The sequence below is a fragment of the Falco biarmicus genome, chromosome 3, assembly GCF_023638135.1.
Source record: "Falco biarmicus isolate bFalBia1 chromosome 3, bFalBia1.pri, whole genome shotgun sequence".
Classification (NCBI taxonomy): Eukaryota; Metazoa; Chordata; class Aves; order Falconiformes; family Falconidae; genus Falco; species Falco biarmicus.
Genome location: NC_079290.1, coordinates 9560584 through 9587758, shown reverse-complemented (window position 1 = coordinate 9587758; position 27175 = coordinate 9560584). Strand labels below are relative to the sequence as shown.

General features: G+C 35.1%; 1 protein-coding gene across 5 annotated transcripts in view; it reads right to left on the bottom strand.

Annotated features, from left to right (window-relative positions):
* Positions 1-24814, bottom strand: part of CDH18 (cadherin 18) — a 337108-nt gene extending 312294 nt beyond the window's left edge. For 4 of the 5 annotated variants that reach the window (XM_056333161.1, XM_056333167.1, XM_056333164.1 and 1 more), the window contains exon 1: positions 24705-24814. The gene's annotated coding sequence lies outside the window, so the exon portion shown is untranslated. Of the gene's footprint in view, positions 1-862; positions 924-24704 lie in introns of those variants that run through there. The other variant, XM_056333163.1, reaches the window with a different exon arrangement.
* Positions 24815-27175: the final 2361 nt, after the last annotated feature.

Sequence of the window (27175 nt, the reverse complement as noted above, 5' to 3'; positions counted from 1 at the left end):
AGTACTACAGCCAGCTAAACAAAGATAGTTACACTGGAAACGAAATTCCTGTTGTACTGTTCATATTCATCCAAGATTCCCATCTCAAACTGCTTCTGATTTCTCATATAGTACCTGTTGTTGGTTAACTGAAATGAAATGAAAGCACTGTAATGATTAAAAACAAAAGCATAAATTCCTCACTAATAGACAATATTATGTTGTTCTGTGACTACCAGCACTTAAAACACACTCCAGTTTTAAGTGAATGTTTTGAGGAAGCTAATGATTCAGTTTCTTCATTACGTTTCTATTCATTTGAGTTCTGAAATACAGCAAGTGCTAATACACTGGCTCTGCCACTGGTACCCTTTCCAAGCTTATTTCACTTATTGAAGGATTGCCTTCTGTTACTTGAAAATGCACTTTAAATCAAGAGCAAAAGGAAATGTAAATTCCAATCTTTTATGCAACTCTTGAACAAGTTCAGGGAAAAAAAACAACAACACAACCTTAAGGTGGTTTAGGAAAAAAAGTTTAAGATTATAAATATTTATCAAGCACTATTTCCATTCCTCAGAGTAGTAAGACTGGGAACAAAGAAGCGTTTCAGAGATGTGTTTCTTTAAAATATGTCCAATCCCAACTGGATGCAACATCACAGCAAAATTAGAATGCTTATTTTGCAGCGACCATTGTAGTCCCAGTGTCCAAAAGAGTTATTGAGAAACTGAAAGGTAAAAACACCAAACCAATCAAAGAACAAAACAACACCCAAAAAACCTTTAAATTTTCATTGTGTGGTAACGACAGTAGAAACTCAAAATTGAAAATTTTAAAGATGCTATTCTCTAACAAATGAATAATGCAAATGTAAACTTACGTTTCAAAATTACACCAAAATTTTGCTTTGAAGTCCACAAAATACAACCAATACTTACAAACAAAATAAGATGAACAAAAAATTTCATCTTTTATTTGAAATTCAGATCCAGAGAATGTTTCTACATAGAAATGGTTGAAGATTTGTTTATCTATTTATTTAATGCAGAATACTAACTGGAGTTATTTGTTGCTGTCCTTGATAAAAACCTTCACTGAGTTGTAACATAAAAAAGGGTCACTTCTACTGTAGCACATCCATATGCATCTCTAGTTTAGGATCTCTATTGCTTTTGTTACCACGTGGTAGTACCAAAATATAATTCATCACTGTGAAGAGGTCAACATGAAAAAGAACACAAGCCTTTTGGATATTCATATTAAACAGATAAATACATAATAAAACCCCAGAATAAAACTGTTCCCTAGCATTTTATTACAGTACACTTGCAGAATGTCCCCTATCATCAGTACATGGTCACGGTCTACAAACTGTAGTTACCACAAACGGTCCTTTTGCCAAACCACTGGCTTGTTGGTCAAAGTACAATGACTTTTCATACCCAAACAAATGTAGGAAAGAAGAATAAAACTATCTCAAATTACACATACGTTGTGATTATACAGCACTTTGAGGTCTGTAAATCAGAATCACTTTCTACAGCAGTTTAACCAAAGCATGGTTATGGCAGGGAAAAAAGTCTGAATGTTCAGGCTAATGAAAATTCACAAACATTATAATAAAAGAAATAAACAGTTAGCTTCCAATAATTACGCAACTTCATTTACAGACTGCATAATAGATTACTGATTTAAGTTCTCAGCCTTCCTGCTTGGAGGGTACAATAGCAATAGCTACAGATACTGGCTACACGAGAAAGTGGGATAGAAGCAGACTGCAGAGCAAAGCTGTAAGCACTGTTGGTCACTGTAACAACAATATACACATTTCATGGGATCTACTTGTAATCTGGTCCTGTGAATGAAGTGTCAGCTGGAAAACACAAGGCCATGTGCTACCCAGTTCATTCTTCTCTAAGAGGGTATAACAGTGAAATTGCTCAGTGATGCAAAACAGAAAGTAGCAGTTGCTAAAGACAGACCTGCTTAACATATACTCCCACCAATATTTTGCAAATGTCTAACAGGTGAAATTTCGGAGTGAATATATTTAAACCTTGTAAATTTCTGAGTGATCTTATTTAAGCCTTACAAAAATCTATAAGCAGGTAAGAATGGTGCCTTTGTTGACTGACTTCTGTATGTCTTTAAATGAAGCTCAGATCTGTGGAAATAATACTGACATCTGCCTTGACAAATCTTATCAAAAATTAGAGGGACTGAATTCTCACATTTTCTTAAGAACAAAAAATCTCACACCTTTCTATGTCAAAACACCTAAGGAACTTTATAATATCAAAGAGCAGATCAAGTAATACCAAATTATTGTTACATATGTATTTAAATTTAGAAATCTGAGACTGAAAATGCTGAAATGTTATTGTAATGACTGCAGCTGATCTGGTCAACAGTTTGCAGATCTCCTACTCAGCCCCTGAGAAGAATAATATAATATATAAACACTGACAATTTATTTTAAAAATTCTGGTGAAATACTCAGAAATATTTTAAATTATCTTTCTATATCACAGTTTGGCACAATGATAGATGTAGCTGGGTTTTCACAAATGCTGAACCTATGAATATTGCCTAAGGTCAGAAATGTCTACAGTAGAAAAAAATATTTGAAAATATTCTGTATACTCTTTACAAAGAATTTTTTTTTTCAATTACAAGTTAACACCTATGTTAGACTTTAAGACCTAATTAAACAGTGAAGTCTTCTACACTGCAGGAGATTTCCATGCACTTCAGCACATACCCCTTACTCTTAACAAGCTAACATTGAAAGCAAAGTGTAGCACCCTAGAGATCATATGCTTATTATGCATGTCAGAGGAGCTCCGAGAAGATTTAGGGAAAAACTACTACCTGAAAGCTAAATTCCAAATTCTCTGGAATTCTTAGAAGTGAAAGAGCAAGTCACACAGAATTTTAGTTCAGATCTGATTTCCAATTCCTGATACATTCAATTTTATGAACAGTGACTTTGGAGACATTTTCACTGGCCTCGGTTATGTGATCTTTCATCTATATAGTTATAGTTTGTTTTGTCTATAATAAACAAAACTATTCAACTATGCAAATATCTTATTTTCAATTATACAAAAATATAAACCCTTCTGCACTCTCATATCACATTTTTCACAGTTATCTAGGGAAATGAGACGTTTTCACAAGTGAAACAGTGCCATCTTGTGTATTACGGACTTCTCTTGCCAAAGTAGGAATATTTTTTTCTCTAGGGATATTCACAGATTTTTATTTTTTTTCCCCTGAGAATGATACAAAGTGCCACAGATAAAATCTGAAATTTACTGATGAAAGTAGTTGTTCAAGTAATTCAAAAAGCCCTGTTAAAATAACTTAGTATCTTGAGATTGAAGCAATCAAAATTCAAGCCAGTTTTCATTTGAAACACCACTGGAAAGTTAGATTAAGTTCTCCACAAATACATTTTACTCATGTAATATCTTAGTCTGCAGACTTGCTAAATAAAAGTTTAAATTCAATTTTAATTAACAGCTTTAAAATTTAACTTATATAGGCTGAATCTCCACCCGTTTATTGTCCTTGAATACCTATGCAAGTCCTCATCAAACAGTTTTTAAAGTATTGTTGACCATCATTAAAATGAACAACACAGCTTACAAAAGTTCATTTTCAGTTTATAGATACTACTCTAAACTATTATTGGTTTAGACAACTGGAAATAAATAATTGGTACTGTAGCATTCCAATACCATGTAAGAATGAGCAAGTAATAATTTTAATTAAGAGTTGACATTTACATTCATTTGAATGCTAAAGAAAAAAACCCAAACAACAAAAAAAACCCCAAGAAAACTGTCTAACAAACACTAATATGGATATAGAGTAATTAATAACTGTAGAGCAGCTCTTTGATGAACACTTTTGTAATTTAAAAAATGCGTGGTGACATGTACTGCCTATAATTTAGCTAGACACATGCGCAGAATGCAGTTGTTTTATCAGCTGATAATTCAATGCTTTTTGCATCCATAAAATTATAAATTCCTGCTGATTATCTCTAACTTTGCTCAGAAAAGCAGGCTGAAGGACATAGCTGTTTATATTACAAAGCTTTTAAAACATAAATAGATGATTTCTGAAATCGTAGATAAACACACTGAATTATGCAGCCTGACAGATTAAAAAACACCTGTCAGCTGAAAGGAATCTTTCTGGGGAATAAAACAGTATAGACAAATGGCAAGACTGAATGTCAAGAGTTGGTATGTACCAGAAAGGTAATTATGAACTTAATGATGTTTACATTAGAAAATAAAAACTCTTATCTATCATAGGTATAATCTCATGAATGCTAATGTTGCTTTTTTAACTTGCTGATAGAAATGTGAGATCATAAGAATTCATATACAGATTTGTATTTCAGGGCCAAATATGATTTGGCACACTGCACAGTAAGGAGTTTTGCCGAGATTAAGGAATAAGGAATAGAAACCCCTATGTCTTCTATCTATTTCCCATGCACTGTGTCATGATTCAGACTTTACAGCTATTTTTATAAACAATTCCAAAAAAAATGAAACTCCAGCAAGCAAGATTCATTTTCTGCTCATACCTTATTTTCCAATCACAATCCTTAAGTCTTCTGAAATTTTCAGGGAATAAATCAATCACTTAATTAAGGACAGCAATCCCTCAAAAATTTCAAATTTATATTAAAACACTTTAAAATATTAAATATGTCAACTCAAGCCACTAGAACCACCCTTAGTTGTGGGAGTCCCAAGCCCTGACACTGAGACAGTTTCAGGTATTACACCACTAAAATTAATCTTCTCTGGGCATGGGTTGGCACTAGGGAAAAAAGAATACTGAAGCAGACTAATAATGAAATTAATAGTAGTTGCACTTAATGGGGGGAGGGTACTTGCTCTAGGCAAATAAAATTGCTTTGTATGGAAGAGATAATGGACTTGGGGAGAATGAAACCAAGTGTCTCTGGGCAAAGACTTAAGAGACCTGAACTTGGTTCTATTCTGCTAATTTTTTATGGCTATGTTTGACATACCCACTATTTATTTCTGCATATGTGTATACACACACACACATACATCTGTCTTCTGTGAATATTTACAACATGTATACATATTAAGTCACAATACAAAAATGTTACAACTTGGACACACTGTTTTCAAGAAGAGATCATTCAGTTGGGCATGAAGCTACTGATTTCAGTGTCCAAAATGGTTTGAACAACTTGTCTGGTATTCACCACAGTCCTGTCCTACCTGTGCCTCTGTTTTGCAGACAGAGAAAGGGCTTAATAGGTTTCCTTTCTCCAGCTCATATCTGTGAAATCTAGTTAATTAGTCTGTTGTGTGTATGACTGTTGCAGTAATCATATAGAATTTTGACAGTAAAAATGAACTACAATCACCATGAAAAGGCAAACAAGTCCACACAAGGTTTATACTTTAAAAAGAAAGAACAAGTTTTAAGAAGTTGTTTCATACATCATTAGACCAAATCAAAAAGTGGTCACTAAAGGACTTACCCATTAAAAGAAACCAGAAGCACACCTAAAGAATTTTGATTTTATTTTTAAATCACATTCCAACATCATAGACGTCATGTAATTGTTAAGATACAAAAATAAATCATTAAGGACTAAAAGCGAAGTAGGTGAACAATGCAGATTGTTCTAGCTGTACTGCAGGTAGTACAGTCCACACCACGCTAATCTTCTCAAGTTTCTTTAAAAAAAAATAGAAAAATTCTAATTCTTTTTTAGTCTCCTACTATTATCAAATGCTCTGCTTATGTAAATAAGTTCAATATTAAACTACATTTTACAAGCATCATTACAATATGCTTGCTTAGTTTGCATGCTACTGTTCGGAATTCACAGAAATACGCGTAATTCAATTGTGTGATTACATGTGATGACTAACTTGTCAAACATCAGGCATACATTAGAAAGAAAATAACATGTAGCGATTGTATTCAGATTTTAGTCAAGCTAACACAAAAAGTGAGAGGCCCACATTATGATTATAACATGCAATGTTTTCTGTATCAGCTGCAAAATAAGACCTCATCACAATAGGCAGAAGACAATAGTTTAAGCTCAAAGAAGCATGCACATGCAACTAGGACCTCAAACCATGACAACTACATATTTGCACAGCTCATATTCAGCCAAGTGGTCCTGTATCTGGGATATTTGTTATGTAAATTATTACATATATATTTTCTGAAACAGTGTCAGCCATCCTCTTGAAATAAGTCAAAATACTAAAAGGGATGTACAAGGCCTGCCAGGAAGCTCAAGAACTGTTTGTATCTTTATAATTTTATAATTTTCTTTTTTGTTTGTCTATCATATAGTAAAGCTTTCTGACAGCATAAATTTTGCTGTAATATTTTATATATTTAGGTTACCAAGGACCATTTATTAGGAATTCCTAAGTAAATCATTCACATATCAGTCTAATATTTGCAAAAAAAGTTTTCTCTAGGATGTTAAAGTTTGGTTTAAAAATAATTCTCAAAACATTGCTGATTATGTCTTTATTTTGCTTTACATCTTTCAAACATGACGAACAACATCTACCCTGAAAATTTAGGCTACTTGGAAATAACTTGCAGCAAGGTGGGTGTCAGTCTCCCAAGTGACAAGCGATAGGACAACAGGAAATGGCCTCAACTCGCGCCAGGGGAGGTTTACATTGGATGACAAGAACAATTCTTCACCAAAACGGTTGTCAGGCACTGGAACAGGCTGTTCAGGGAAATGGTTGGGTCGCCATCCCTAGAGGTATTTGGAAGATGTTTAGATATGGTACATAGGGACATGGTGTAGTGGTGGACTTGGCAAGGCTAGGTTAGCGGTTGGACTCAACGATCTTAAAAGATCTTTTCCAACCGAGACGATTCCATGGCTCTATGATACCAAAGTAAGGCATGCCAAGTGGCACCTATTTAACAGTGTGCCATCTGACACCTCTATATCTTAGCTACTGTAGCTCTTTGTGTGGTCTCATATATCTTATATGAAAAGTTCAAAGAAGCAGAAAAAATCTGATAGTAGAGAAGTAAATGAGGTTATATCAGCTAGCAGAATACGTCCTTTGTGTTAATTTGACTGGCAAAGGATTGGTAGAATGATTTTTCAATACAATTTAAATATCTGAATGATCAAGAGAAGTTCTTTACCTCTAACTAATTTACTACATACACACATCCATTGTGCCTATTGCTAAGACAGACAGTTACCCTTTCACACATTTTCTAGGTCTAATCTCCAGTAAAAACAAATTTTTAAAAAGAGGGCTTTGCACAAGAGATTGGTAGGAGGAATGGTAAATTTTTTTCCATGTAATGGAATGCATGCTGTGGCTAAAAGCAGATTAAAAGATCTTGGTTAACAATATAGTACTGCAGATATTGGAAAACAAATTTCAGTGCAGGCTGTCAATAAGCCACACATTTCAGATTAAAAGGTGTAGTAACACCGAAACCCACTAGACGTGGAGAAGAAAAATATTGCCTGTAACATCACCTGGCAACAGCAAGAGGGCCATATCCTAAGGTTACTGATTAATAAGATTCCGTTTGACCTTTTAGATTTGCTTAATTATTTACTAATAACATTACTATTTATATTATTTACTAAAATTGTTTGTAAACCAAGTCCTAAAATTATTCTGAAACCTGTGAAATGTAAAGATACAAAATAAAGAGGACCACTCACGTACTTTCAATAAATAATGCACATGCCTAAGGAATTTGCTGACTGATTGCTACAACATTTTGTCAGATACAAAATCCATTGGAGGTCTCCTAAAATTACTGTAGGAATGATGTCTAGCTTCTCATACATGTTTCTTCAATATTTACTTTTTTCCCCCTTACAGATAATAAAGCACCAAGAAAGAAAATCTGGCATGAAATCCATATATGAACTAATACCATTGACTCACTAATGATTCCGCCACTCCAGTTCGTATCAGTTGGCCCCATTTCACAACCTATCCTTAAAAGGTGCCACTATCTTAGATGTTACATAAAATCAGCACATAACTCCTTTAAATGTACCTCATCCAGAATGGAATGCTTTTCAAATCAGATAGTTCTGTCCTCAGCAATGGTTCCCAATATGCATTGCTGTAACATCAGTAGAACAGAAACTGTGTCTGAGATGGGAGAAGTTGCACAGACAGTAACACTTCACCTGTAAAGCTACTTAAAATACAAAAAAACCCCACAAAACAAAACCAAGAAACCTACTGGCAACAGATACAGCCTAGTTTGAATCAAAGTTCAGCACTCAAATTTACTGTTCTTTCATGTAGTATTTTGCTGCAGGAAAAATGATCAAGTTGCTGTCCTAACCCCAGTACAATCTTTTTTATCAAAACCAAAATATATAATAAGCTATGTCTTCACTGTATTACTTACCAATGAGATGTGTGAAAGCCCAGTGAATATCACAAATGACTACTGGGAAGACCTACTTCAAGAGTTATCAGTTACTGTGACTATCAGAGTGTGAGGGGGAAAAGACTGGTAGCAGTTGCAGCGCCTTGCTTGAGACGGAACGTGACTTGACCTGCTCAGCTCGCTTCAATTAGTCCACTACACGTTGGTGAAGAGCACAACACTGACTTTATGACAAACGGCAGACTTCTTATTTTTATTAGCTACCTTTCCACATAGATATCTTTCAAAATAATGAAGAATCTGTACATGAACCTAATTTTCTCTTTTTATCAGTGTTTTTGCTAACACTGTTATTACCCAGTGTTACAGCATGTTTGAACTCGCATTTTAAGGAGATTTTCATGAGAAGCAATAAAGCTCATAAACTGCAGACGATAAACATAACTAAGCCAGTCTTTCCAATCTCCTCATCTATCATTCACTACATATCATGTGATGCAAATATGGCACAGTATTACACACTAAGTGAAATACTTAAGATCAAATTAGTTCTTAGAACAAATACACATACGATTAGAACAAATATGCTGATTATTTGAAAAGCATCTGGAAACCATGAAATAAAACTATAGGTAATTATGTATTTCAAACATTTTTGGCAGAAGATATTGAAAACATAAACACAGTAAGCCTCAGACCAGTACTGCTGTTGACTTGAAATAAAAATCTTGTGCCTTAAACCAGGCTTCTGGGTTATGTCACTGAAGAATATATTATGCTAGTTTTGTCTTTTCTAAGGAGACTACTGTTTAGACATTATAATGACAATAACGACCTACTTATTTTAGACACAGGATGAAGAAGTAAGAAACACAAAATTTCTAAATACACTTGTTAACACTATCTTTTATTGTCTAAAATAAATACACTTGAACTAAACCCAAAGAATTTCTACACTTATTGCCTAATCTGAGGAAGATAGTCTAGTTTTTAAAATTGACTTTGACAATCACTCTCAAAGTACATACCTTTTGGGGTGCTTAGTACAAAGGAAAAATCTCTCTGGTATTTCAAACTGTGATCATTATTTTTCAAACATAGGCCTTAACCTCAGATTAATTATAAAATAATATTGATACACCCTAGAAGATTTTTTGAGGAGGAATTAATTATCTTCGACTCAAAGACTGACTATCTTCTGCAGCTATGAGGCTGGTCTAACTTCTATAATCTCAGGAAATTTGCTTTTCCAGAAGTGGAGAATCCAGATTTTATTCTAGCCTCATCACGAATCACAGCACATTTCCTCAAGAATGATGCCAAAAGACTATCTTCTACATAAGTTTTATTTAACAGAAAGACAAAAAGATGAATCTTGAAACCTCAAGCGAGATGTTGGGGCAGGGGGCGAGTGACTCAGCTTTTGTATTAGAATGAAAGAGACTAGCATCTCCGAAATACAGACTGCAGCTGGAAAGAATAGGTGAAGGAAACTGAAATGGGGTAAGAGATGTACAGAGCTAGACGTTCTTCATACTGATGCATTTCAATTAATCTTCTCCTATACAATTTCATTCATTAAAGGAGAGCAAGCTAGTGCTCTAACTGACGTTCAAGTGCATGTCTTAAATGACATTCATCAGATGTTATCATTCATATTCTTGTAAATATTCTAAATACATCTTACTTCTAAATAGATATTTCTGCCACTTTATCATCTTTGCATGGAACTTTTTTCATGTATTTTAGAGAATACAGTTAATAAAGCAGGCTTCTAATATACCATTAAATTCAAGTTCTGGAAATACACTTGAAGAGCTTCAAAAATACCATAAAACAGATTGTCTGTCTACTTTTTTCTGCTTCCCAAATAGAGGGGCTTCCACTATTCCCCTTAAGCATTCTATAGCAGCCCTTGTTTTGGGGATGTCTTGATAGTCAGCTTTGTATCTGCTATTTCTGCAGTGTGCCTCAATAGTTAATGCCAACCTTATCTTTCCAGTAGTCCAAAGGACTGCACATTACGAATCTATTATTCAAGTATAACTGCCTAAATTCACCCTTATTCATATCATTCCTGATTAAAACAATGGACTGCTGATACTGAAAACAGGTAGTAGGTACAGCTCTAGTGAGATATGCTACAACAGGTCCACCCATAATTAGACTCACTAAAGCCAATTTTAAAATTCTCTAGGTTTACCAGCATGTTGCAGAATACGAAATCCACCACACATGATCAACATGGTTTCTGCAGAAGATTAAAACCTAAACTTATAAGACATGTTCTGATGTACAGCAGTGGGAAAAAATACCTCATGCTTCATTATGTATGGTTAGATTTGGTAATTAAGAGTATAAGCAAACTGTGATCAATGTTATGCACTATGTTTCTGAATACTTCATCAAATCTATCATACCAGTACTTCAGGTTCAATTAAATTTCCAATACACAGGCATTATGCCCATTTGAGCTGTCAATGTGTCCTAGAACTGCTGCTCCAACAGGCACCGGGTCACACACAGACTCTTTGTTTCACTGGAGGGGTGAACGAACACTGTTATAGGCTGTGGAAATACCGGCATCCTTGGAGATATTCAAAACCTGAGTAGACGCAGCCCTGGGCAGCTTGCCCTAGTTGACCCTGCTCTAGAGTTTCTACTACACTTTCTCTCCTCCTTATCCTCTTTATGTTTTATTGTGACTAGTAATGAGATCTGGGCACTAGCAGATGTGAAAAAATATATAGGAAGGGAATTCCTTGCATAGTGAGAAGTCCTGAAGCAGCATGTGAAGAGTAGCCAGCTTAACTGCATTACTAAAGGAGCTGGCCAAACCAGTGAAGCAATGTTTTATCTCTTCTTCAATACAAATGTCCCCAGCTCTGCTACCATGTAATATTCTTTAGAGTGAAGAGCTGTAAATTTAGGGCTTGATGACATAATTCTTAGAAAAATACGACAAGAGCCTGTCAGTTAATATTTGCCTTTAATCTTTCCTATCTCCTTAATACCAAAAATAGAATGTCATTGTTTTGAACCTGAGTTATGAGGTAGCAGGGTTTGGTAGCTTATTAACAAGGCTGTTGCACAGAGAGAGGCAGAGTAGAATTCTGCTCATTTTGTTTCAGTGAAGACCTTTTTATGTTTCATTTTTTTTAGGATTCAGTAACTTGTCCCTAGTAAAGTGGCGTTCCACCTCTGCTCATCACTGCTTTGAAAACTGGCTAGTATTTAAAACATGGATCAGTGAAAAACAGCACTGTATCATGTCAAAAGGAGGTGTCTGGTGAATGCTGCTGGGATGAGTGCTAGGTCATGTTTTAATTAAATTCCTCATTAGTGATCTGAAAAAGAGTATAAAGAGCATGCTAATGAGATTTACATATCTAAACCGGAAGGTGCCTTACAGTCCAAAAAGCACAGAGAAGTTTGGAATGTGGGGGAGGAAAATCTCCTTTCCTTGATTTGTAAAATTTTCCATTATCTGGCAGTTTTTTTTTTTAAAAAAATAATCAAGTATAGAAATGAAATTTGAACTCAGCTGGTTTTTCTTGGTGGTTTTGTTTGTTTGTTTGTTTGCTTGCTTGCTTTTTTTAGGGGGGGGGGCGGGGGTGTTGGTGGTGGTGGGCTTTTCTTAATGAGAAATGGAAGGCTGTTGTAACAAAAAGTATCTTGGAGACAGTAGTGATGGACTGGTGGACAGAAAGTTAATCAAGTTTTTTTCAGTGCCATTATATTCAGAGCTGGACAGCCCAGACCACAGCAGAGGGAGGAGGGAATGCTCCACTGCTGGTCAGATGCTCTAACATCATGTGATTGAGACCATGCACACCCTAAGAGAGTGCTACTGGGAAGAGGTCATCCTCCACACAATCACAGAACCATTTAGACTGGAAGGGACCTCCAGAGGTCTACAAAGTCAAACTTCCACTGCCCTCACACCCTGCCAGAGGTCTACAAAGTCAAACTTCCACTGCCCTCACACCCTGCCACTCATCCCTCCCCCAAATCTGCATCATTTTGTCTTTGCATCGAAAGAGCAAAAAGCACCTGTGCATAGGCATATGGGCACAGGCACAGCATTGCAGAACAAGTCATCTGAGACAATTTAGTAGAACATTAAGTCTACGCCTATTAGTATCACATACACTTAACAACAATTTCGTGTTAAAGAAAAACTTATAATCTGAACCAATGTAAAAATGACCAAGGACAATGGATAACTGAAGGGTTAGTGTAATTGAAATGTAAGGACAGCATAAAAAAGTGTCCTAAATTTAGACTGACATCATTGAACATAGTCCAAGCTGCGACTGCTGTTACAGATTTTCAACATTTTTTCACCTTACTGGGGGAAGAAGCATCAAATACTTTTAGGAATTAACTCTTTGCCAAAATACATTTTAATATCATCATGACAGAAAAGCCATGGGAATGGTAAGATATTTTCAAGGGTTAGGTGAAAAGCATGTTGCTCTAATGCAGCTGCATCCAAGTGTATGTTTAAAGTTACAGAACCAAACCAAAACCAAATATGAGCATTTATAACTTCATGATAGTAAAATGAGCCTCTGTGTTTCCTTATTATCAGATCATTATACTTTCTAAATATTGCTAAAATTGATGGTGAACTTTTAGCTCCACTGAAGTCAAAGGTAAAGCTTACCAGCCCTTTGCTTTTTATAACTTCCTGAAAGTGATAGTTTAGATAAAATACTAATTTAGGCACTAGTAACTATCAAAGGTTACCTGTTTTTCCAGAGGTACTAAGCAAACATCTTTTAATTCAGTTCACTTTAGGAATTTTAGTTTTAAAAATAATATCTGAAATAACCTAAAATCTGTGACAGTTTCATCAGTATTTGCAAGAATATTAACCCTTATGCCTAACAAAATGCATTACAAAAGGCATGAAATCTGTATGAATTTTGTCAACTATAGTGATTTCATAAATCTATATTTACTTTTGCTTTCAGTGTACACAGATGATGAAAAGGAATTTTTAAATTTCTTGTCAGTTACAGTTCAAGCAATCTCTTTCATGCTACACGAATTGGTTTGTGCTTAATTTACTTTAACAGGAGCTAAATTTCTATAATATTTGCAGTTCTGTTAACACTTTTTCCTAATCAGGAATCTTAATGGATTTCTCTTTCTACCACTAAATTACATGGATCTATATTTAATTATGAGAGCACTTACTAAATGAAATAGTGTGTAAATGAACTCCCATTTAACCTTAACACTGGTTTAAAACCATAGATGTCAAAGATGAATAATAAGGTTTAAAGCTTCAGCCTTCTTCCTCCAAATTTGCTGAAGTCACTTCATCAAGAAGAAACACAATGAAACTCTGTTAGGATTTGGAAGACTATGCAACTGTGACCAAATTATTACTTGTTCTTCTCCAAGAGGTAGATCATTGACCATGTGACCTATTAAAATGAAAAATATTCAAGCAGTTTAGAAGTATCATGTCATAGAATTTTCAGATTGCCTGAGGAAGACCTTGTTGAAAGATAATATTACCTTGCTCCAAAAGATGCCATGAAAATGAAAGCCTGGCATTACGTGTTAATCCGAAAGCTCTTCAATAACAGAGTAATACAGAATTCTTAAGTTACTACACTAAGCGTATTCAACTTGCAGAGGTTTTCCTTAGTATGTGTATTTTCCATTTTTCTTTCCTTTGCAGTAAATACAGCAAAACACCAGAATTTTAGCAATCCAAAGTACCTCAGATGAGATAGAATGAAGCAGTGCTACTGAATGCAGGGTCTTCAATTAATTTGACTTATTTAATGCTCTGTAAGTTAATTATTTAATTCTGTATCACCTTCCCATTGCAATATATAGATGTTCCTGTCTTTAAAAAAAAAATAAGATGAAAACAGACACTCCTGTCATGTTACACAAAGAAGAAGCCATATCTATTTGAATGGAACATCATAGCTACTGTCCAATTCCAAAATCAATGACCTTATAAGGAAAAACTTCTTGAAATACACAAATACTAACAAAAAAGTTTCAGTACAATAAACCTGTTGTTTTTCTAAATTAAAGGTTATCTATATACCTAACATTCCATAAACAACTAATTTAATATAAACAAACATATAATAAATAACATGTTTCCTTCCAGCTCTGTTGCCTTCTAAACCAAATATTGTTTTGCAGTTTGCAGGGTCGGGAAAGTGGGTACTATAAAGGACTTTGTGTTGCGCCTGGAATATCAATAAGGTGCAAACTTCTCAAATTTAGAAAAAAACCAAACACCACCACCACCCAAAAAACAAACAACAAACAAACAAACACCGCAACAAAAAGAAATGTGGATGTAAATGACTCCCCTTTCTCAACCATCACTTGCTGGTAAGAAATTTACCTATAATATACATGCACTTTAAAAATGTTATTTGTATGTTACTTGGAAACAGTAATAAATACATTATCTAGGATTTCTCATATTAATTGATTATTTCTTTATTTATTTCCTTCAAATGCTTCAGCTGCAATGTTCAGTCAGCTGTCAATTATCAGCTGTCAATTGCTTTTGAAAACATAAGCTAGCTTGGCTACAGAAGCAGTGTAGGTATGTTTCTACAGCAAAATTATATGTACATAAAGCCTTGCGTGGGTGCTCACTTGGGGATGTTTACGTTCTAGCCTCATCTGCACCACTGACCTTCTGTTTCTCAATTAAATCCTGTATGTCTGTTCTTAAAGCCTTTAGTAATGTGTTATTATCATCCACGGTTTTTGCTTTATAATTCCAGTCCTTTATTACTTTTGAAAATTAAGAATAATTAGTCTCCCAAAAATATGGTCACTCAACCTTTCCCCCCAGAGTCACAATTTTAAGATGATGTGTAAATCACCTTGGACAAGTTTAAAAAACGCGTTTCACCCATTGGTAGGGTATATTAATTCCATTTTTTTAATTTACTTTAAACATCCACTAAAAACAATTTTGCATCACATCAGGAAAGATCCCAAGAATAATTATTTATTGTGAAATTTAGCAATTCAGATGAAGACTACAGAATCAAATCAGCTGCCAACGTTTAGCATAAATCATTTTAATAGGGATTACACATGTCTATCAATGGCAGAACAGAATATTAAACCCTTTAGGCATAATGCATTTTTTTTTTTTTTCCAAATTTGGATATGTCTGAGCCTTCTTTGGAAAACAATTACTTTTGTGTATCCACTTGCTGCTCTTGAAAAACAAAGTTCAGTTTAATTCAGTGGGATTAAGAAGAGGGGCAAGAATTTATGCAGTTGGGTCACTGACTTCTATCTTCCAAATACCCAGAACTATTTCAGTGGTGCCACAGAACATATTGCAGGGCTGAACACAGAGTCTCCCCATTCAGACTCCCTGAGGAATCTGAGGAACTAAACCAAGGAGAACTGCAATTCTTTATATACTCTGAAAAAGTCTGTCTTGAATGAAAATAAGAAGCTCCTTACTGCACCTATGTATGAAAAATGTAAAACAAACTGTTCATTAATAGATCACTAGTTTCATTCAATTAAAAAAAGGTATTAAAATATTAAGTTAGTATTCTGGCATGCACTTTATTCAACTTACTCTTTGCAATGAGGAGAGATGAATTAAGATATAGGTAGTACAGGACCTTAATGGAAGCACAGCTTGTGGGATCATATGATTAGTTCATAGTCTACCCTTACATGAAAAAAATGAAAAATCAATATGAAGAAAGATCCCCACGCATTGCAAAGTGTGCTGCCAGTCAAGGTGAGTCTAGAAAAGCTAAGTGCTGCTAAAGGAGCTACAACTGTGTGCTGGGACTTGCACTTTGGAGGGCTGCACTGGCATTAGCCAAAGCCAGCAACAAGGACATGATAAATGTCAGTAGAAGCAAGTGAGGGTGAGCTATCAGAAAAGAGTCCGCACAGAGGGGCAAGGAAGAGGGGCTGATGAAGTTCAGGAAGGGGGTAGTGAATATCCCTTTAGAAAAGGTTGGAAACAACTGATATAAAAGGTGGTTAAAAAAGTGACAAGCACGTACAGTCAAAGAAACACCTGCATGAGTCCACAGCGAACCTGAAAGTAACAGACTGTCTCATTTATTTCTGAAATGTCAGCACAAGGTCTCCTGAATCAAAACATTTGAGAAGAGTGCAACCTTGCCTGAGCAGACCAGCAGATACTTGCTGCAGGTTGTCAAACATCAATGATTTCTCCATCAGCCCACATGTGTGCTTCAAGAGTGAAGGAAGGTGAGAAAGGAGTGTGACATCTGCCCATCCACAAGTTTTAAACGTTTTAGAAAAACATCAGGGTTTTTTCTTGGGGTTTTTTTTGTTTGTTTTGGGTTTTTTGTAACGTGATCCTGTCTACTCCTGAAAGCCACAGGAATTAAACTAACGATGACACCTATCTAACTCTTCCTGTGAAGATGACATATTAGTCGAACTCCTCACAGTGTAAAATAGAAAAGTCCAAATATTTATATTAATCTCATTAGACTGTATGACGTTTGAAGCTTATCTCTGCCTTATCCATTCAAACTACTTTATGGCTGGAAATTCTGGGCAGCAGCTGTCTTCTCACTCACGACTCAAGTTCTACTTAGAATTTGAACTCTGGAAGTAAATGAGATAGAACCTTTGGGTAATGATGATTAAGATGATTTGTCAAGGGTTGTTAGTATCCACTGCTTCCCCACTGTCCCCTCCCCTTCCCCTCCAATAATATTGATGATTACTAGATAAACACTGCTCAGAAACACAGGTAGTTTTAGAGAAGACTATTTTGTGAAGCATGGTGTTTTACTTAAATTTACTTCTGCTTTCTCTCCCTCTACTTCAGGAAAACTATAACAAGTTTTGATGCCTTTAGATCAGTTATTAAGCCACTGGCTAACAGAATGCAGCATTATTTTAAAAGTGAGCATAGAAGGAGAGACTTGGGGAAAAATATGCCGATGACTCCAGCCGTAACAATAAAATGGATGCACCCAGCTGTTTTAAATCTCTGAGAAACACTTTATTTCTAATTTCTGCTGCTTCTGCTGTCAGACCAGGTGCCACTAAGCCATTCATTTTGTTCATTACAGCTTCTGTATCACTTTGAATTAGAGCTTGCAGACTTGGATTAAGCCTATTCTTAGCGCTTCTAAATCAAACCTGTGTATTTGAGTTTCATTTTGTCAAGAGCAGTACTGCAGCAGGATTTCATAGGACTTCCTTACTATTTCCTACAACAAACTTGAACTAAGAACTCTCAACAGAAGTAACTTGAAAACTAACACAGCTGTTAAAGCAAAATGTCAGTGCATTTCATTGAAGCTCAGAAATTACAAGTGGCAAATAGATACATGATGAAAGCCTGTATTAAATAACATACAAATATTATATCCACCATCTTTCCTAATTTATTTGAAAACATATATGCAAGTCAACTTACTTACTGCAGATGTATGTATGAGGATTGTTTGCACAGAACATCAAAATGATAGCAAACCTTTTACATGTAGCACACATGAACTAAGTTCCAACTCACAATTCTAATAGAAATCTCTGAGACTCAACTCCTGCACCATAATCATTCACCACAAAACTTGACAAATTTTCTGTTCCCATAGCCAGGCATTTATTGTGCTGCTCCAGCCTACTCCTACAATCAGGTGTAAGTTCTTATAGCCATGTCTGACGTGGTTCCTCATAGTTTGGTCTTAAGTAAAGTTCATCTTATACCACAGCCAGCAGTCTCTCTCAAGCACAAGTTATGTCTTAACATGCAAGATCAGAAAAATACACTTCCTCAGTTTTTCATTCTTTTAACAACAAAAATCCTAAAATCTCAGAAGTTGTCTTTTTAAGTATTCCATCTTATAAATTAAAATCAGTGTTGGGCAAATAGTATCCCCAAAAAGTAAAAGTCTGAAAAAAAGAGATAGGCTGCCTGAGAACAAAATTAAAAGTCCTTAATGGTGGCATCAAGTTCTTTCAACTGCACCATACAGCAACTAAATTGTAAAACATTTTATAAAGATGAGTTAAAGGTTACTACTGGATTGTGGTTTTACACAGAAACAACTTTGTATGTTCAATCTGAAACATGGCAGCTGTTTTTAAATTAAGAAGCAACATTCTAAGCTGTGTCCTTTGCTGCATTTATGAGTTTTCTATATACAGAAATATGTATAAGGCACCCTTCTCATTTTTTTCTTTCCATTCAATAAACTGTCTTTGAATAGCACACTCTTTGGGCACTCACTGATGTCCTCTCATGCCAAGATTCATTTACATTTGGCCATGCATTCTAATAGTTGTCTTCTTACTTCATCTCAAAGCTTTTTTTTGCCTCACATTTTCTGCTTAAGCATTCAAAATACACCATCATTTTACTCACAATTGTTCCTGTCTCAGCCTAGTTCTGTCATTGTTTCCCTAAACCAAACTTGTTCACACGCACGGGCTGCAAGCTAACTGTTCTCTTTTCACATGCTCCCTGTGCTCTTTCTTCTGTTAGTCTCCATTTCATTGCTATGTTGGTAAATAATTCAGCCAGTGTCAAGTCTGCAACTGGTGTAATTAGTTACTATTCTCTGTCCAGGAAGTAGAATTTTCTATGCGTCGACATCTTAATCCCTATTAGGGAATGAAGGAGAGGGTGATGTCACCCAGGAAGCTAAGTGCTGATATCAATCAGTCCTGTGACCTAATTACAGACCCATTAAAACTGACACAGAATACAGAAGAGAGATGCTCTGTGTATTCCTTCCTGGTTTTCCAGTTTTCCCCTTTTCCCCTCCAGTTAATTGTGTGCTATCTATAGATGGCTGGAACGTTATCTTAAGAGGGGACTGATCAGCTTCAGCATATAAAAACCGATCAATCAAAAATAAGCAGAAAAATTCCACAGAGTCTGAGCCAGAACTGGACACTATAATTTTATAATATTTAGAAGAAATAAAGCTAGTGCATATTCCTGTTCAGCAACCTTGCAGGTTAATATAAGCACTATTTTGTTATAACTTGACTGTCTTTTAAAACTAAACTCATTTCACTGTAAGAAACAGAAATATCAATTACTCTTTCCTGCTGAAGAGATGTCCTTTTTTAATGCATATTTTTAAAGAGTTATACTGCACTATTTTGCTGTTATAATAAAGATCCTGTGTAAAAGAAAGACACCTGAAAGAAGCAGGAAGCAAAATTCACAGGGATAATCAATATTTGTTGGGAAAAGTAATTCATACTGCTAGAAAAACCTAACAGACCACAGAAATAATAAAATTTTGGATAAAAACTAACGTGCATTTGTAAATCCTAGTTCTCGAGTGCTGTTAGTGACATGTCTTAAGCTGTGCTCCCATGTGTTCTGAAAGAAAAAAATAGGTCTATGTATTTCTGCTCACTTCCTGGAATTTCACTGGGGAAGGTAAAAACCGTAACATTTTGAATTGTATAGTTCCAGGGAAAACTGGAAATAGAAGTCTCAATGTCAGTGTCTTTTTGGATCTTTTAGATTTTAAATACATCTTATAAACAAAACCAAGCACTGTGCAACTACAAATAGCAGGTTAGCAGACGCCAGAACTAGCTAATTGTAACCCAGCTGCTGTATACAAAATAACTGACCCCCTGCCGATTAGATCACACCTACTGGATGCGTGGAATGCAGGAAAGAAACCCACCTTCCACTCTGAAGCTGCTTCAAAGGGTGGCTTCTGCAGCAGAGCCCACATGGCAGCCCTGCGCCACTGCCAGGCACCTGGGCCCTGGCTCACCTCCCTGTCCCCAGCAGCTTGCCTCAGCCCAGGTGTGGTGGGACTGTGCCTGCCAGGAGGGGCAGGGCAGAGCCCTGCCAGCCTTCAGTCACCTGGTGCCCCACTGCCCCAGCACACTGATATGCCTCCTCGGCACAGAGGGGTTGGCAGCTTGGACATTTTGGTTAGGAAACTTAAGTCACTTCCTTAAACTGAAGTGATAAACGCAATTAATTCTTTGCTGCCTTCGTGATTCCTCACACTGTTACACTTCACAGGCAACCCCCACCTGTAGTTCCATAGGAAGTACGTGCCACTGAATTCGTGTAAGAAAGCAATCTGATGAGTACCTGATGATTTTCTTTATGACCCCAAAACAGAGCACACAGGCTGCTTGAACCTGAGATTGATATAGCAAAAAAACTACAGAATACCTAGGTGCTGTACTTCTAAACAAGAATAGTTGCACAAAAGAAAACTACAGACAGGTTTCAACTAAACTGGCTTGTAGTCCATGCTGGTCACAATAATGACTGACTTTTTACTCCTAAGTTTTGATGTTGTGCTTTAGAAATTTACCTTGAAATCCTTCTAACATATTTGGATGAGATGGTTGAATATCTACTGTTTTCATGGCTTCCAAGAACAGTTACGTATTGTGGTTGCTATGCAAAAAAAATCCAAATAAAAATTACGACCAACATAATCTGAAATGGTCCCACAATTATTTTTCTTTTTTGAAGAAATACAGGGTGAAAATTTCTGATCAACTGCTTCTCCCTTTTACATCATTAGCGCAAATGTAATCAAATACTCTGAAAGCTGAGCAAAACATTGTTCTGTTTATACTGACACTGAAACCAGAAATGTCAATTTGTGAAATATTGTTTCAATATTTTCAATGTTTCAGTTTTAAAAATTACTTTCAGAGTAGAAAACCTTGAAAAGCTTAGAATATTTATTTTTATATATCCAAAATTTAAGTTGGCTTTTATTTGTAAACTTCAACCAACTTCCTCCTTTAAAATGTTTTTCAACTTAATTTGACAAACCACTCAAAACATTCTGCAATGTTTCTGAATTTTCAGGGAAGTAAAATGTCAGTTATTCTCACAGTACTAAGGGAGACTAAAATCCAGTGTTGACTAAGAGTCTTATTTCTTTAGGCCATTCATTTCTTGGTTTATATCTTGAGAAGTGAGGCCAGCATCCAGCAATATTGAATCTCAGTTCTGTATTTCAACCTTGCAAGAATGATGAGGGGTTTTTTAGCCCCATTATACACGCACACTTACATGTATATGTATATGCAATAAGGTAGCTCTGAAAGTTCCATTTGCATCTATCAAGTCAGGTTTTCACAGAGACATACAGAAGGTTATCAAAATTTAGGGTGCTCCATGTATAAACTATTTTCATATATTAATTTTTAAAAGGTAGATTCATCAAAAGGATGCAGTATGCATTCTGTACTATAGTAAAACTGCACACATGCTTTATGTGTGTATAAGCATATATAAAGACAATGTATGCCCAGGACCACAGGGAAGACCAGGTAACTTTGTTCTAAGTCACAGAAATTAAATCACTGTGTTTGCTATGGTTTCCCATTCTCCACAAGTTCTGCTCCAACAGTTGTCAGGACATCAAAAATCTTCACACAGAGAAGCCTACGGGTTCAGACAGTCTCTGAGCTCTAAGTTTCAGAGAACACCTTATGTTCTTTGAGTGCCCAGAACAGACAAATGTAAGTTGGAGTACTACGCGTGGAGTAAACAAAGATAGATATATAAGGTACATAGAGAAGTTTCACTCAACATCTGGTACAGAGCCTCTGTAAGCCAACAGTAACATGTACTCCAGGTTAATTAGGAACAAGAATAGTTTAAATGCATTTACAAGTTTCCACTTATTTATTTCATTAACTTATATAAAGTACAACTTCAGATAACCATAAAATCACTTTTTAAGGTCCAGTGTGAGGACTCAGAGGAAGAAGAGGTATACGTATATACACAAAGAACAATTCTTGGCTACAAAAATTCTCTCTCCCATACTCTGATTATTATATAACATAAAGATTCTCACATAGGAAAGCCAGAGTCCTCTCTGCCACAGAGAACTATGTTTACCATGGAAACTACCATTACTGAGTCATTTGAAGTCACTTGGGTAACCTGACCGTAACACTATTCTGTGAAGTGTCAGAAATGTTGAACTGTAGATTAAATAATCCACTCAAAATCCATTTAACATCACATGGCAACCGGGCATTCACATAACTCCATGAATGACAGAAATACTAAACTGAACAAGGTTAAATAATGTGCCAGATTGAATGACAAAGGACAGACATGTTTTGCCTTTTTTTTTTTTTCTTTTTTTTTTTTTCTTATAATGGATTACATTTTGCCTGGTGCTTTACAATTATGTCTCCAGAACTGAGAGAAAATGAAGATTTTAAGAAGGCTTAAGAAACTATATAATAACAAAAATTGCATGAAAATACTGACGGATCAGGCTAGACAAACATATATCAACTTCACAAACACATATGAAGCTAAAGCATACTGATTACTATTAAATATTTCACTTGTTGTCTTGCTTCAGCGGGCTGAGTAAAATGAGATACTTTTTCCTGTCAATGTTTGCTCTAATGTCTGAATATAAAAATACTGCCTTACCATGCTTCTGAAAGCTCAGTGCTTTTAACAATGATACTATGAGCTTTTATGCTTAGACAACAAATCAAATACAATCTGTGAGACAAATTGTGCCCTGCGGAATATGTAAGTATCTCAATGGGAGTCACAAAACGGGAACAAAGATTTTTCATTTATCAAAAATCATTGTTCTTAGACATCACTGCCACATGTGTAGAGTCTCACCAGAAGTTCAACAACAGTCTTATTTTTTTTCCAATATAAAATGTAGGTATGCTGTCAGATAAGCAAATAATAGGTTAAACATGAAAATATATTTGCTGATTTCTCTCTTGTCATTTATTACAGTACTTCCAATACTGCTTCTCCAAGGAAACAAGACTCACATTAAAAGAGAGGTATTTGTGGTTGCAAATGCTAGGAGGTAAAAAAAGTGCTCTGAATGTACTAATTGTGAATAATATTATACAAAGATAGCTTACAGAACTCAACTTCTCAACCCTGAAGTCTGCAATCCTGTTACTAAACATCTAAAGCAAATGAAAAAGGAAGAATCCTAGAGGTCACCACTCTTGGGCAGGTAGGTATTTTTTAAAGAAAGCTGAAATAAATATAGCCTTTGAAGATTAGAGGGAGGATGAAACCAATAGGGGTTTGGGGTTTTTTAAAGCAGAAAATAATGCTTTTAGACAAAATGTATGTATCACATCATAGGCTTGCATTACTAACAAGCCATGAGATAGCTGTGCCACTAGCCGAAACTCCAATGTGGTCTTTCTATCAAGTCAAACATGAAAAAAATTGCACAGATCTGATGGTAATGTAGAAAAGACAAAAGCCTATCTGATGAGATATACCTTCTGCAAAAAGAAGGGAGCTTCAGGTGAGGACTGAAGTAATCAAAGACAGCTGAATTTGAGTATGACTGTTGGTGAAAAAAATGCCTCCTCTAAGAGAAAAAAAACCTTGTCCTTTGTAACTTGACGTATCAAAGAAAAGAGAAAACTAGGGTTTGGATAGAGTTGCAGAAAAGTTAAATTAAACAGAAATATTTCCCATGTGTAATTGAAATGCCAGTTTCTGGGGCCCAGCATTTTTGACTGTATGAAGACGATAACTTGCTCTGTTAAAGCTCCTGAAAATGCTAAGTGATAACTACATCTAAAGTGAAATTAGAAACAACTCCATTTTCTTAGTACCCCACTAGCTTTGCTGGTACATTTACAGAAGTGGAATCCAATTTACCAAGTTCAAACAATTTTTGTACTGAAAAACAGTGTTAAATAGGCTATTTTAAAACCTGTGGAAAGGCAATGATTAATTTTCTTAGTGTATCCTTCATTCCTCAGTCTACCTACTGATGACTGTCTCCCCTATTGAGTTATTTGTAATTTATTTCCAGATCATGCTTTTCTATACATCTAGATGAAAGAAATCTTTCTTGTACCTATTTAAAACATAGAAATCTATATTGCATGCAAAATGGAAAGTGTTTACAGCTTTTTCCAGAACATTCTTATTTGTAAATTTTTCACAGTAACTATGGTGCATAAAGAAAGCTATAATGTGAAGTCACAAATAAGACAGAATCTTTTAGGTTTTTAGATTTTCATCTGGTTATATCTAATTTTCTAGACAGAAAGACCGTCCCACATTAAAGAGAAGATAGTGCCAGATAAAAAAGAAGCAGATATATAACTAATTCCCCATGCTTATTTAAAAGGGGAGAAAAAAAGTATATTTTGGAGTTTCCTTTCAAATCAAGCTACATCTGAAGATCTGAAAAAGTCACTAATGTTCAAAAGCACTCACCGCTACTCTTATACGTAGCAGAAAGATTAATAAATAATTAACAGCATTTCTAAAACAAACATACCTCAAAGATACTGGTATCTTAATTCTTCCGAAGAAGAAAACCTTAGCTGCCGTTTTGTCTTCTGGTCTTGAATTTGTTGTGTAGCCTAGGAAAAATAAATCTCAGCTTACTTTCAAACTGAAAGCATATGGCTAGACCCAAGGAAAAAAAAAAAACAACAAACCACAACAGCCAACTTAATAGCATTGCAGTTAATTCCTCTGTAATCCTACCTCATTATCTTAAGCAAACAAATCTCTGAAAAGGATTGCCTTATTAAAAGCAAATTAGAAAACTGAATGTCATCTGTGCAGGGAGGCATTCTCTTAAAATGCAGGCAGCAAGGAGGCTCATAAATAGGGCACTATATAAAAACATTCCTATCAGGCAATCCCTAGCAGATTTTCAACAGATGTGTATGTAACTATGATTTCACATATTCCTAAAATGAAATGTGTCAACATCATTTACCACAAACTTTCAAGAGTCTAAAAAAATGTACTCATTTAAATTCTACAGAAAGAACAATATTATGAAGTTATCTAAAATGCACATCGGTAGCAAGAGTAGCTACTGAATTGCCATACCTCCCGCTCTTGGAAGTCATCGTAAGGTTTGATTTACTGAGGATATTTTTTTTTTTTTTTAATTAAGGTTTTGGTTTTATTTGTAAAACCAGGTAAAATTCAGGGGTGCATCACAGCACTCATTACACATTTTTAGAAATGTAATGTATAAGCAGTGAAGTAGTGGATGCTATAAAGAGAAAAAACTACTACAGTCACTATAATTGTTAGATTGTTATAACTTTTCTCAGAAATTGTTTCTCCGCTACAAGCATTTATTGATATATTAGTTAGAAATAGAAAACATGGGTTATCAGATCCTTGGGAGAAAAAAATCAATACTATTACAACAAAGATTTTTTTTATTAAGTTACTTTATTACTAGCTTAAAAAACTATAATAGATATCTGTAGAAACAAGTAGTCCTTTGCATTTTTAGCTTCATTAGTACTGAACTTCTCAGCTTCACTTTAAAATACTCTTATCTTAATCATCCTGTCAGTTATTCCTTACTTCAGATTATTTTGTTTCTGTACAAGCAAGTTATTTTTAAAGGAAACAACACGGAAAACAGCTTTCTTGAAGGCTATGCAAGGATAACAAAACTATATGAACCCAGCTCTGGAAGATGATTGTTTCGTGTGAAACCTTAATACAAAGTGGAAAAAAAATAATGAAGACAGTATTCAAATGAAAGTCATAAAGGGCAGACGAAGCTGAAGCAGAAATTAAAAACAACTGAAAAAGATTAATCAGAGCTTCATTCATACCCACAAGTCAGCAATGTAGCAAGTCAGAAAGAATTTAGGAAACTAATTTCTGAAAATAGCTGGTTCTAAGTCCTCTACTTCAGTATTTCTCAAAACAAAACAAAACAATCACACATATGAGTTTGAACACATGAAAGCAAATAGATTATCATGTAAGATTAGGAGACTCTATTTCAGGACCACAAAATTAAAATAATCACTGCTACCATTAGAGCCAAATCTTGATTTATAAATATCTGTAAGACACAGTGGCCTTGACGTGGGGGTTTTGTATTACTTTTTCAAATGGTAATAAAATGGAATATCGCCTATTTTTGTTTATATTACTCTTTGATAACAATTTTTTAGATTTCGAAGGTTCAAGCTGAACTGATGTCTGCATCTGAGAGCTGTTTTCATCTGAGTGCTGTAACATTTTCATGGTACACTGAAAATGAGATAAAAGACAGAAGTAAATAAATTCTTGCTTGAATTCTGCATCATTTAATCAATGTTTAGGTAGAAAGTAGCAACAAAACATATCCTTTCTTTCATACTGACATCTTTCTTTTCCTTATTTAGATACTTTAAGAAAGTAGAAGTCTTCAAATGTGTTGTTTCATGGCACAAGAGTGCACATTTGTTTGTAATCTTTCACACAAATCCTTACACCTTTGTATTGCTAGATTAGGTGGAGTATTTAATCACATTTATTGATTTTATGGTGTTTGCTGAGAGCTGAGAAAATGCCCAATTCTTTCAGTCTGCTATTTTTTCTTTTCTGTTTCTTTTCTCCTGAATTTGGTTGGTTGGTTGGTTGCTTGGTGTTTGTTGTTTCTGTTTGTTTTGGTATTTTAAAAACTGCTACTAAGTTGGCATCTCTGTTATTCATCTATATATTCACAGCTCTGAAATCTGATGTTTTCTTCTCTACTGTGCTTTAAGATCCACAATTTCAGTACTGTATGTATCTGTATTTGTCAAATATTTTAAGAAATATATATTCTTCATGGTATCAGATTTAAACAAACCCATGGATTTAGTTTAGTCTCTCAAGACATTTGAAGGTCCATATTTACTATCAGAAAGGCTTTGCTCTTGCAAAATGACAGTCTTAGGTTTGCCTTGTCATCATTTTATTCCTGTAGTACACAATTGTATGCAAGGTTTTAAAGAA